Raw genomic sequence first — 13,844 nt, 5'->3', positions numbered from 1 at the left:
TCGGTACCAAAGGAAACTATCCCACCTGCCTTCCTAAGCACTGATAACAGAGAGAGAGAGGCACCAGAGAGAGAGGAGCACCAGAGACAGACAGGCAGGAGAAATATAGAGGAGAGAAGAGAGGGAGAGTCACCCTCGTCAGTAACAAAAATAAGTCATGAAATTGAGTTCAGACACGGATCTGCATGAACTGACACCACTTTACTGACAGATTGCCAAGGTAGTCACTGTACTTGAATCAATGTTATTCACTTTTGGAATTGAATGAATTAAGGGTCAGATTAACTATATCACCTCCAGTATCAGATAGGTCTGTTTAATACAGAATAGGGTTAAACCCAGTGTCCAATATTAGAGGTCTCTGTGGCTGTTGGATGCCTGGTTTCACTGTACAGCTGACGAGCCCACAGCTTCAGTGAACTCGTCTACCCAGGGTCTGTTTCTCAACCCTCATCATAACAGATTAACTGGTTAGCTATTTATATATTGTCATCATGGTCGGACAGTGTGGTAGTACCAGGTATTGCGGTACCAAAGAGGCTGATGACCATTGGTTCGACCCAGGAGTCTACCATTGGCTGTTGTTACATAGCTCCACCCTGACAGGCGGATTATAAGAAACGGTGCATCCCAGCAGCCTTCACTTTCTGTACCGAAGCTGCTGGGGAACAAGTTCGAGTAGATTAAAGCTTTCAGTTATGAAATCACTTTTCTTGAGTGTAATTGATTGCGCATCAATTTAATCTACTAGACTGAAACTGGAAGGATGGATCTCCGAATCAACCCAGAGTGCCTTCAACTCAGCCCCCATGCGGAGAACTCGGCTGTAATATTTCAACACTGGCTGGCGTGCTTTAAAGGCGACCTCTTTTTTAAAAAAAATGTTTAAGAATTTTTAACAGAATTTTCAAACATATAAACAACCCCCCCCCCAACAAAAAAGAAGAAAAAACTCACAAAACAGGACATAAACATGGCAAATCAATATGATACAGAACTTTGTACATTGGATTCCTCCTGTACATTTCAGTTTTCTGGATCGTTTATGTTTTTCTTGCACAGATGACCCCCCTAAGAACCCCCCTTCCCTATCCCCCCCCCCCGGGTTGCTGCTGCTGTCGACCAAACTTCATCTAACGTTCCACGAGATAGTCTAGGAACGGTTGCGACCGCCTGGAGAACCCCTGCACAGACCCTCTTATGGCAAACTTTATCCTTTCCAACCTGAGAAACCTTGTCATATCATTTATCCATGCTTCCACACTGGGGGGCTTCGCATCTTTCCACACTAACAAGATCCTTCGCCGGGCTACCAGGGACGCAAAGGCCAGAATGCCGGCCTCTTTCGCCTCCTGCACTCCCGGCTCGTCCGCTACTCCAAATAGTGCTAGCCCCAGCTTGGCTTGACCCGGACTTTCACCACCTTAGATATAGTTCTCGCAACTCCCTTCCAGAACCCATCCAGTGCTGGGCATGACCAAAACATATGGACATGGTTCGCCGGGCTTCCTGAGCACCTCCCACATCTGTCCTCCACCCCAAAGAACCTACTCAGCCTCACTCCCGTCATTGGGGGGGAAGGAAAAGTCAGGGAACCAAGAGGTGAAGTAATCAGTGGGAAGAGTAGCTGCTTAGGAATACAAAAAAGCACGAAAAGACAAAACTCAGGAGAGGTTACAATAGTCCCCATCCCACAAAATATGACAGTGTATGGAAAGGCTCAGTAAACCAAGGTCCACCACACTAAGAAAACAAAAAGGGACGGTCAATAGAGAATTAAAGGTGCTATATTTAAATGCGCGCAGTGTACGGAACAAGGTAGATGAGCTTGTGGCCCAGATTGTGACTGGCAGGTATGATGTGGTAGGCATCACAGAGACATGGTTGCAGGGGGTTCAGGACTGGCATTTAAACATCCAGGGATTCACAACCTATCGAAAAGACAGGGAGGTGGGCAGAGGGGGCGGGGTTGCCTTGTTAATTAGGAATGAAATTAAATCAATAGCACTAAATGACATAGGGTCAGATGATGTGGAGTCTGTGTGGGTAGAGTTGAGGAACCACAAAGGCAAAAAAACCATAATGGGAGTTATGTACAGGCCTCCTAACAGTGGTCAGGACCGGGGGCACAAAATGCACCACGAAATAGAAAGTGCATGTCAGAAAGGCAAGGTCACAGTGATCATGGGGGACTTCAATATGCAGGTGGACTGGGTAAATAATGCTGCCAGTGGACCCAAGGAAAGGGAATTCATTGAATGTTTACAGGAGGGCTTTTTGGAACAGCTTGTGATGGAGCCCACAAGGGAACAGGCCATTCTGGACTTAGTGTTATGTAATGAGCCAGACTTGATTAAAGATCTTAAAGTAAGGGAGCACTTAGGAGGCAGTGATCATAATATGGTCGAATTCAATCTCCAATTTGAAAGAAAGAAGGTAGAATCAGATGTAAAGGTGTTACAGTTAAATAAAGGTAACTACAGGGGCATGAGGGAGGAACTGATGAAAATCAACTGGGAGCAGAGCCTAGTGGGAAAGACAGTAGAACAGCAATGGCAGGAGTTTCTGGGAGTAATTGAGGACACAGTGCAGAGGTTCATCCCAAAGAAAAGAAAGGTTATCAGAGGGGGGATTAGGCAGCCATGGCTGACAAAGGAAGTTAGGGAATGCATCAAAGCAAAAGAGAAAGCCTATAATGTGGCAAAGAGTAGTGGGAAGTCAGAAGATTGGGAAGGCTACAAAAACAAACAGAGGATAACAAAGAGAGAAATAAGGAAAGAGAGGATCAAATATGAAGGTAGGCTAGCCAGTAACATTAGGAATGACAGTAAAAGTTTCTTTAAATACATTAAAAACAAACGGGAGGCAAAAGTTGACATTGGGCCGCTCCAAAATGACGCTGGTAATTTTGTGATGGGAGACAAGGAAATAGCTGAGGAACTAAATAAGTACTTTGCGTCAGTCTTCACAGTAGAAGACATGAGTAATATCCCACCAATTCCGGAGAGTCAGGGGGCAGAGTTGAATATGGTAGCCATCACAAAGGAGAAAGTGCTAGAGAAACTAAGAGGTCTAAAAATTGATAAATCTCCGGGCCCAGATGGACTACATCCTAGAGTTCTAAAGGAGATAGCTGAAGAAATAGTGGAAGCGTTAGTTATGATCTTTCAAACGTCACTGGAGTCAGGGAAAGTCCCAGAGGATTGGAAAATCGCTGTTGTAACCCCCCTGTTCAAGAAGGGAACAAGGAAAAAGATGGAAAATTATAGGCCAATTAGCCTAAGCTCGGTTGTTGGCAAGATTCTAGAATCCATTGTTAAGGATGAGATTTCTAAATTCTTGGAAGTGCAGGGTCAGATTAGGACAAGTCAGCATGGATTTACTAAGGGGAGGTCGTGCCTGACAAACTTGTTAGAGTTCTTTGAAGAGATAACAAATAGATTAGACCAAGGAGAGCCAATGGATGTTATCTATCTTGACTTCCAAAAGGCCTTTGATAAGGTGCCTCACGGGAGACTGCTGAGTAAAATAAGGGCCCATGGTATTCGAGGCAAGGTACTAACATGGATTGACGATTGGCTGTCAGGCAGAAGGCAGAGAGTTGGGATAAAAGGTTCTTTTTTGGAATGGCAACCGGTGACGAGTGGTGTCCCGCAGGGTTCAGTGTTGGGGCCACAGCTGTTCTCTTTATATATTAACGATCTAGATGACGGGACTGGGGGCATTCTGGCTAAGTTTGCCGATGATACAAAGATAGGTGGAGGGGCAGGTAGTATGGAGGAGGTGGGGAGGCTGCAGAAAGATTTAGAGAGTTTAGGAGAGGGGAAATCGCTGATGAAATTCAACGTGGCCAAGTGCGAGGTCTTGCACTTTGGAAAAAAGAATAGAGGCATGGACTATTTTCTAAACGGTGACAAAATTCATAATGCTGAAGTGCAAAGGGACTTGGGAGTCCTAGTCCAGAATTCTCTAAAGGTAAACTTGCAGGTTGAGTCCGTAATTAAGAAAGCAAATGCAATGTTGTCATTCATCTCAAGAGGCTTGGAATATAAAAGCAGGGATGTACTTCTAAAGCTTTATAAAGCATTAGTTAGGCCCCATTTAGAATACTGTGAGCAATTTTGGGCCCCACACCTCAGGAAGGACATACTGGCACTGGAGCGGGTCCAGCGGAGATTCACACGGATGATCCCAGGAATGGTAGGCCTAACATACGATGAACGTCTGAGGATCCTGGGATTATATTCATTGGAGTTTAGGAGGTTGAGGGGAGATCTAATAGAAACTTACAAGATAATGAATGGCTTAGATAGGGTGGATGTAGGGAAGTTGTTTCCATTAGCAGGGGAGACTAGGACCCGGGGGCACAGCCTTAGAATAAAAGGGAGTCACTTTAGAACAGAGATGAGGAGAAATTTCTTCAGCCAGAGATTGGTGGGTCTGTGGAATTCATTGCCACAGAGGGCGGTGGAGGCCGGGACGTTGAGTGTCTTTAAGACAGAAGTTGATAAATTCTTGATTTCTCGAGGAATTAAGGGCTATGGAGAGAGAGCGGGTAAATGGAGTTGAAATCAGCCATGATTGAATGGTGGAGTGGACTCTATGGGCCGAATGGCCTTACTTCCGCTCCTATGTCTTATGGTCTTATGGAAGAGAGTATGTCCGAGGTACATTGGGTCCTTAATTATTCTGGCTGCCTTTCCGAAGCAGCGGGAATTTTATACAGAGTCAATGGATGGGAGGCTGTTTTGCGTGATGGATTGGGCTACATTCACCACCTTTTGTAATTTCCTGCGGTCTTGAGCAGAGCAGGATCCATACCAAGCTGTGATACAATCAGAAAGTTTGCTTTCTATTATGCATCTGTAAAAGTTGAGAGTCGTAGCTGACATGCCAAATTTCCGTAGTCTTCTGAGAAAGTAGAGTCGTTGGTGGGCTTTAACTATAGTGTTGGCATGGGGGGGACCAGGATAGGTTGTTGGTGATCTGGACACCTAAAAACCTGAAGCTCTCAACCCTTTCTACTTCTTTCCCATTGATGTAGACAGGGGCATGTTCTCCACTACGCTTCCTGAAGTCGATGACAATCTCCTTCGTTTACATTGAGGGAGAGATTATTGTCGTCGCACCAGTTCACCAGATTCTCTATCTCATTCCTGTACTCTGTCTCGTCATTGTTTGAGATCCGACCCACTATAGGGGTGTCATCAGCAAATTTGAAAATCGAGTTGGAGGGGCGGGGAATATTTTGATGTGGCGAATGGTAATGACCTGGAACTCGCTACCTGTAAGGGGAAGGTGTTGTGTGGAAATGACGACAATGCAGGATTTCAAATGGAAATTGGATCGGCATTTGAGGGAACTAAATTGCAGGGCTGCAGGGATAGAATGGGGCACTGGGAACATATCAGCCATGACAGAGTCAATGGATGGGAGGCAGGTTTGTGTGATGGACTGGGCTGTGTTCACGACTCTCTGTACTTTCTTACGGTCTTGGGCCGAGCAGTTGCCAGGCCAGGCTGTGCTGCAGCCAGATAGGATGCTTTCTATGGTGTATCTGTAATAATTGGTAAGATTCAATGTGGACATGCTGAATTTCCTTAGTTTCCTGAGGAAGTATAGGCGCTCTTGTGCTTTCTTGGTCGTAGTATCGACGTGGGTGGACCGGGACCGATTGTTGGTGATGTGCACACCGAGGAATTTGAAGCTGTCAACCATCTCCACCTCGGCCCCATTAATGCAGACAAGGTGTGTACGATATTTTGCTTCCTGAAGTAAATGACCAGCTCCTTAGTTTTGCTGACATTGAGGGAGAGATTGTTGTTGTTACACCATGCCACTAGGTTCTCTATCTCCCTCCTGTACTCTGACTCATCGGTGTTTGAGATCCGATCCACTACGGTCGTGTCATCAGCAAACACATAGGTGGAGGTTGAGCCAAAGTTTGCCACACAGTCGTGTGTGTACAGGGAGTATAGTGAGCTAAGTACGCAGCCTTGTGAAGCACCGGTTTGGAGGACTATCGTGAAGGAGGCATTGTTGTTTATCCTCACTGATTGTCGTCTGTGGGTCAGGAAGTTGATGGTCCCATTGCAGGGGGAGGAGCCAAGTCCTAGGTTTTGGAGTTTTGATATGAGCTTGCCTGGGATTATGGTGTTGAAGGCGGAGCTGTAGTGAATGAATAGAAGTCTGACATAGGAGTCCTTGTTGTCGAGATGCTCCAGGAATGAGTGTAGGGCCAGGGAGATGGCGGTGGCATCTGTGGTGGACAGGTAGGGCCATGGCGTCTGCGGTGGACCGGTTGCGGTGGTATGCGAATTGCAGTGGATCAAGGCACTCTGGGAGTCTGGAGTTGATGTGTCTCATGGCCAACCTCTCGACGCACATCATAATGATCGATGTCAAGGCCACCGGATGGTAGTCGTTGAGGCATGTTGCCTGGTTCTCCTTTGGCACCGGTATGGATGGTGGTCTTTTTGAAGCAGGTGGGAACCTTGAAACGGAGTAGGGAGAGATTGAGGATGTCCGGAAACACATCCGCCAATTGGTCCGTGCAGGACCTGGGTGCACGACCAGGGATCCTGTCAGGACCCACCGCTTACCGAGGGTTCACTTTCAAGAAGGCCAATCTGACTTTGGAGGCTGTGACGGTGGGTATGGGTGTGCCCAAGGCTGCTGGGGCAGTTAGACCATAAGACATAGGAGTGGAAGTAAGGCCATTCGGCCCATCGAGTCCACTCCACCATTCAATTATGGCTGATTTCAACTCCATTTACCCGCTCTCTCTCCATAGCCCTTAATTCCTCGAGAAATCAAGAATTTATCAACTTCTGTCTTAAAGACACTCAACGTCCCGGCCTCCACCGCCCTCTGTGGCAATGAATTCCACAGACCCACCACCCTCTGGCTGAAGAAATTTCTCCTCATCTCTGTGTCAGTTGACAAATGTTTGTTGGTTTCCTGCTGAAGTGAACATAGAATGCATTGAATTAGTCTGGTATTGTCTTTTGATGTCCCTGTTCGCTTTGCAGAGGTCGCATCTAGATTTCTTGTATAGGTCAGGGTCACCTGTCTTGAACTCCTCAGATATGGCCTTCCGAATCTCCCGATTAAACCATGGTTTCTAGTTGGGTAACAAACGTACTACCTTCTTCACGCGATCTTCTACCCACTTGCTGATGAAGTATGTGATGGTGCTGGCATACCTGTTTAGGTTGGCTGCTGAGTTCTTGAATATGGGCCAGTCCACTGACTCCAAGCAGACACGCAGGAGCTCTTCCGTTGTCGCAGACCAGCATTGCACGACCTTCTTAATTGGATTCTCCCATTATGTTTCTGCTTGTATGCCGGGAGAAGGAGCACCGTCTTGTGATCCGATTTTCCGAAGTGCGGTTGGGGGATGGATCGAGAGGCGCCCTTGATGTTTGTGTGGCAGTGGTCAAGGATGTTGGGGTCCCTGTTGGGACAGGAGATGTGTTGGTGGAATTTTGGCAGTACACTCTTGAAGCTGGCCTGGTTAAAGTCCGCAGCCACAATGAACAAGGCCTCCAGGTATTCTGCTTCATTGTTAGGTGTGACCTTGCTTGTGTTTCATCAGATTTGATGAGGTTCTAAACCTCTTTGTACAGTGAGAGCAGCTGAACGGTCTCTCCTCAGTGTGAATGCGCTGGTGGATCATCAGCACCTGAGAGCTTTTAAACCCACTCCCACAGTCAGAGCATTTAAAGGGTCTCTCATTGGTGTGAGTGACATTGTGGCTCAGCAGGCTGGATAATTGACTGAATCCCTTCCCACACACAGTGCAGGTGAATGGCCTCTCCCCAGTGTGAACTCGCTGGTGTGTCTGCAGGTGGGCTAACCGAGTGAATCCCTTATGACACACAGTGCAGGTGAATGGCCTTTCCCCAGTGTGAACTCGATGGTGGACCAGCAGGTTGGGTAACTGAGTGAATCCCTTCCCACACACCGAGCAGGTGAATGGACTCTCCCCAGTGTGAACTCGATGGTGTCTCTGTAGGTGGGATAACCGAGTGAATTCCTTCCCACAGTCCGAGCAGGTGAATGGCCTCTCTCCAGTGTGAACTTGTTCGTGTCTCCGCAGGTTGCCAATGTCAGTGAACCCTTTTCCACACTGGGAGCAGGTGAATGGCTTCTCTCCAGTGTGACTCCGTTGATGCCTTTCCAGCTCATGTGGGGCTGTGAATCCCTTCCCACATACAGAACAGGTGAACGGCTTCTCTCCAGCGTGACTGCGTTGATGCTTTTCCAGCCCGAACGGGCCTTTGAATCCCTTCCCACAGTCTTCACAGTTCCATGGTTTCTCCATGGTCCGGGTGATCTTGCGTCTCACCACGTTGGATGATCAGTTGAAGCTTTGTCCACACACAGAACACGTGTACGGTCTCTCCCCGCTGTGAATGGTGTGATGTTTTATCAGGCTGTGTAACTGGTTAAAGCTCTTTCCACAGTCAGTGCTCTGGAACACTCTCACTCGGGTGTGTGTGTGTGTGTGTGTCTCAGTGCTTTTCCAGTCACACTGATGTTTAAAATCTTTTGAAGCAGACTTAATAGACAAACATTTCTCATTCCAGATTCAAGACCGATGATATTCGGTTCCCAAGAATTGTGTGACTTAGTCAGTTCTTGACGTGATATTTAGTTTGAGATATCGGCCTCAAGCCCCTCTTATTCTAACTTCCTGCAAGAAGATTTGACAAAAGTCATCACTGTCAGTACAGGCTCGAAATTCAGAACAGACAATTCTAGTTTCTATCGAACATTGTTTGCTCTCTCTCTTTCCCTCAAATTCCCTAAATCTCCATTCCACACACTCTCCCTCCATTCTCACTCTGCTGTATCTAATATTCCCCCTCCTAATTCTCCTGAAGACACTGAATCGGGCTGATTGACAGATCCATGCTCACTGCTTCCTGTCCTGGACACACGAGGTTGCCAAACAGATATATGTCTCTGTTACTGGACAATAAATGTGTGTAATATACAGACTGGATTCACTTCCTTCCACCCCAATTCTTATGAAGGTGCTGATTGACGCTGATCAACAAATCTAAACTCATTACAACCTGTACAAGAGTAGAGACTCTCTATCTAAATATATTTACTGATTAGAGATAGGGAGATCCTGAGGAAGAATTTTATTTAGTCATGGAGTGGTCATGAACAGGAACCCACTACCCACAAGGGTTGTGGAAGTCGAGATGATCAATAATTCAAAATAAAATATGAAGAAAATAAACTTGCAGGTGAACAGGGATATCGAGGGGGAATGGGACTGACTGGATTGCTGTACAGAGCGTCAGCATTGACTTGAGTTACCAAATGGATTCTGTCAGTGCTGCAATGACTGTATGACTGGAAATATATAATGTAGGTACAGTACTATATTACACAACTAGAAATAATAATACATGTATTTTATGACAGAACCATCAATAATATATCTAATACATTCCATATAACACTAGATATATCTCTGTCCAATATAAAAAAATTAAAAATTAATTTACGGGATGTGAGAGTCGCTGGTTCAGCCAGCATTTATTGCCCATCCCTAGTTACCCTTCAGAAGGTGGTGATGAGTTGCCTTCTTGAACCGCTGCAGTCCTTGAGTTGTAGGTACATCCCCTGTGCTGTCAGGGAAGGAGTTCCAGGATGTCGCCCCAGCAACAATGAAGGAAGGGCGATATATTTCCAAGTCCGTCTGGTGAATGACTTGGAGGTGAACCTCCAGGTCGTGGGGTTCCCAGGTATCTGTTGCTCCTGTCCTTCTAGATAGTAGTGGTTGTTTGTTTGGAAGGTGCTGTCAGAGGAACCTTGGTGAGTTACTGCAGTGCACATTATAGATGGTATACACGGCTGCCACAGTTTGCCAGTGGCGAATATTTGTGGAATGGGGAGCAGTCAAGCAGGCTGCTTTGTTCTGGATGGTGTAGAGCAGCATCTTGAGTGTTGTTGGAGCTGCACTCAACCAGGCAAGTGGTGATTATTCTACTACACGCCTGACTTGTGCCTTGTTATGGTTTGGGGACTGGCTTTGGGGGTCAGGAGGTGCGTTACTCGCTGTAGTCTTTGACCTGCCCTGGTGGCCACCGTATTAATATGACTGGTCCAGTTCAGTTTCTGATCAATGGTAACCCTCAGGATCTTGGTTGTAGGGGATTCAGCGATGGTAATGCTACTGAATGTCAAGGGGCGGTGGTTAAATTCTCCTTTGTAGAAGATGGTCATTGCCTGACACTTGTATAGCACAAATGTAACTTGCCACTTATCAGCCCACATCTGGATACTGTCCCGGTCTTGCTGCATTTGGACATGAACTGCTTCATTATCTGAGTCGTCGCGAATTGTGCTGAACATTGTGCAGTCATTCGCAAAAATCCCCACTTCTCACCTTATGATGGAAGGGAGGTCATTGATGAAGCAGCTAAAGATGGTTGGGTCTGGGAATGTGCCCTGAGGAACTCCTGGAACTGAGATGATTGACCTCCAACCACCACAACCATCTTCCTTTGTGCCAGGTATGACTCCAACCGACGGAGAGTTTTCCCCAATTCCCATTGACTCCAGTTTAGCTGGGGCTCCTTGATGTCATACTCGGTCAAATGCTGCCTTGATACCAAGGGCAGTCACTCTCACCTCACCTCTGGCATTCAGCTCTTTCATCCATGTTTGAAAGCTGTAATGAGGTCAGGAGCTGAGTGACCCAGGCGGAACCCAAACTGAGCGTCTGCGAACAGGTTATTGCTCAGTAAAGTGCTATTTGATTGCACTGTTGATGACTCCTTCCGTCAGTTTGCTGATGATGGAAATAAACTGATAGGGAAGTAATTGGCTGGGTTGAATATGTCCTGTTTACTGTCCGCTTAAATGTCAGCCATCTCCTGGGGAAAGCAGCCCTTTAATTGTGAGCATTGGGAAAGAGACCATCCTTTTAGCCAGACAAATAAATGTGTCAAGCTGAGGGAACAAAGGATGTCAATGTCTTTGAGAGAGAGAGAGACCTGGGCCAAGCTTTCCAGAGTCTGCACCCTCCCTGAATTCACTTCCTTTCTCTACAGTCATTGCAAGTCACCAATTGAAGGTCAGAATGAGAAGAGAAAGGAAAGTATTTTACTCACAGATGTTGGAGACAGGAGTCTGTGTGAAGCTCAAGCTCATTCAGGGTCGGAGGAACAACAGCTTTGCTCGGCAGAAACCTCCATGTCCAGCTTCGCATTGAGACAATGGGGGAGATCTGATTGGCGGAGAAGCAGGATCCTTCCGGTCCTCCAACCTTCCTATTGGTCACAACTCAGCAGTGTCACCGGAGGTGAGCTCCCTCTGCACATGCGCAGAGTCCCCTCTCCCTGAGACCATGCGCAGTCCCGGGTCGGGAGAGAGGGAGTCATCGATAACCGGAACTGTCAGCCGGTTGCCTGGAAACCTTGTCTTGAGGATGGGTCGGGGAGGGGAGAAAAATGTACGGGGGCGGGGCTCCTGTATCCGCGCGCCGGGCGGGTGCACTCAAATGCAGTGACGTCACTGCGGAACGGATTTATTCCTTTTGGTTGAATTAGAGGGCGAGCATCTTTGTGATGTCACAATGTGGAGGTTGGACAACGAGTTTCAGACTAAAACTTCCTCCTCTGGGCAACATCTGGGAGCAAATCAATGTCTCCCCCTTTCATAAGGTCATAAGATATAGGAGCAGAATTAGGCCATTTGGCCCATCGAGTCTGCTCTGCCATTTGATCATTGCTGATTTCATCCTGGCCTTAACTCCACTGTCCTGAGAGTTCTTCAGAACCCTTGAACCCGATTAAAAATCTGTCTAACTTCTCCCTAAATTTACTCAGTGTCCCAGCTCCACCTCACTCTGGGGTAGTGAATTCCACAGATTCACAGCCCTTTGAAGAAGCAGTTTCTCCTCAACTCTGTTTTGAATTTGCTACCTCTTATCCGAAGACTATTACCTCTTGTTCTCGAATGCCCCACAAGAGGCAGCAGCCGCTCCAAGTCTACTTTATCTTTCCATTTATTTTCTCATTCTGAGGGGACATTGGTGACTTGCAGCAACTGAAGAGAAAGGAAGTGAATCCCGTCTGTATGTTGCACACATTTTGAGATCAGTAATATAGACATATTTCTGTCTTGCAGCCTGCATGGAGAATTTCAGGCCTCTGTCCAGGGTGGAAAGCAGTGAGAATGGATCTGCCAGTCAGACTGAATCAGCACCTTTAGAGAATTGGGAGGATGAATATTACAGCAGAGTGAGAATGGAGAAAGTGTGTTGGATGGCGATTTACAGCTTTTGAGGAATGAGAGAGGAAAGAATGTTTCATAGGAACTAGAATTGTCTGTTCTTAATTTCCATTTGTTTTACAGGATATTAGATGATTTACCGAAAAAAAAACTTCAGGATTTGGAAGAGTCACTTGGTTGTGGGCAGCATGGTGGCACGGTGGTTAGCACTGTTGATTTACAGCTCCAGGGTGCCAGGTTTGATTCCCGGCTTGGGTCACAGTGCGGAGTCTGCACGTTTTCCTCGTGTCTGCATGGGTTTCCTCCGGGTGATTATTATTATTATTTATCAGGACCTGAATATCATCAGGAGAACCAACACTGCAAAAGACACTTCTGGAGTTAAGGATTGCCAGTCAGGCAAAGGAATAGAATGGAAGTAAACACAGGAATGAAGAATCACATTGGGCTGGTTCCAGGAGAATTGAGTGACAACTTCAGCGACGTAACCATGGAGTGTGATTTTTGATTGCCTTAAAAGTAAAAGGGCAACATTCTCTTTATAGTTGAAGCGATACGTTCCCTATAAAAATAGTGTTTAGGCATTATTGCTTCTAGTTTGTATGTTGCAGTAAAAGTCATAAACTTGAAGTTTTTGTCTTATGATCCTTTAGTTTGTTCACTGGGTTTAGAATTTACCTTTTGAAGTTACTGATCTTTTCAGAGATCTTACGCAGTTGGTCTTGAGTCACAAGTTTCAACTTCCCATTTAAGCCTCAGGAAACTTGCTGTCTCTCTGTTGCTCATGTCAGTGACAGCCCAGTAACAGAGCTGAGGGCTGGAGATGCTGTGACCCCTTGTAGGAGCTGGAATCAGTAGAAAGAACCATAGTTTCTGATTGAGCTTTGTGTGAGCTGTCCGACCATGATGATATAAACAATAGCTAACCAGGTAATATGTTGTGATGAGGGTTTAGAAACAGACCCTGGGTAGACAAGTTAACTGAAGCTGTGGGTTTGTCAGCTGTACTGTGAAACCAGGCATCCAACAGCCACAGAGACCTGTAATATTGGACACTGGGTTTAACCCTGTTCTGTATCAAACAGACCTATCTGATACTGGGGGTGATATAATTAATCTGACCCTTAATTCATTCAATTCCAAAAGTGAATAACATTGATTCAAGTACAATGTTTGCTCTGTTAATCTGTGAATAAAGTGGTGTCAGTTCATGCATATCTGTGTCTGAACTCAATTTCATTACTTATTTTTGTTACTGACTAGGGTCTCTCCCACTCTCTGGCGCTCCTCTCTCTGGTGTCTCTCTCGCCCTCTGTCTCTCTGTTCTCTCTCCTCTCGAAGTCTCTGGTGCTCTTATCTTCGATGCCTCTCTCTCCCTCTGCTGCCTCTCTCTCTCTTCAATGCTTAGGAAGGCAGGTAGGGGCAGCAGGATGGCACAGTGATTAACATTGCTGCCTCACGGCGCCGATGTTCCAGGTTTGATCCCAGCTCTGGGTCACTGTCCGTGTGGTGTTTGCACATGAAATGAAATGTAAATGAAAAATGAAATGAAAATGAAATGAAATTCACCCTTGTTTGCGTGG

This window comes from Scyliorhinus torazame, chromosome 5 (genome assembly GCF_047496885.1).
Source record: "Scyliorhinus torazame isolate Kashiwa2021f chromosome 5, sScyTor2.1, whole genome shotgun sequence".
In the NCBI taxonomy this organism is placed as follows: Eukaryota; Metazoa; Chordata; class Chondrichthyes; order Carcharhiniformes; family Scyliorhinidae; genus Scyliorhinus; species Scyliorhinus torazame.
The sequence above is the reverse complement of the archived record's forward strand: the minus strand, read 5'-3'. Positions refer to the sequence as shown.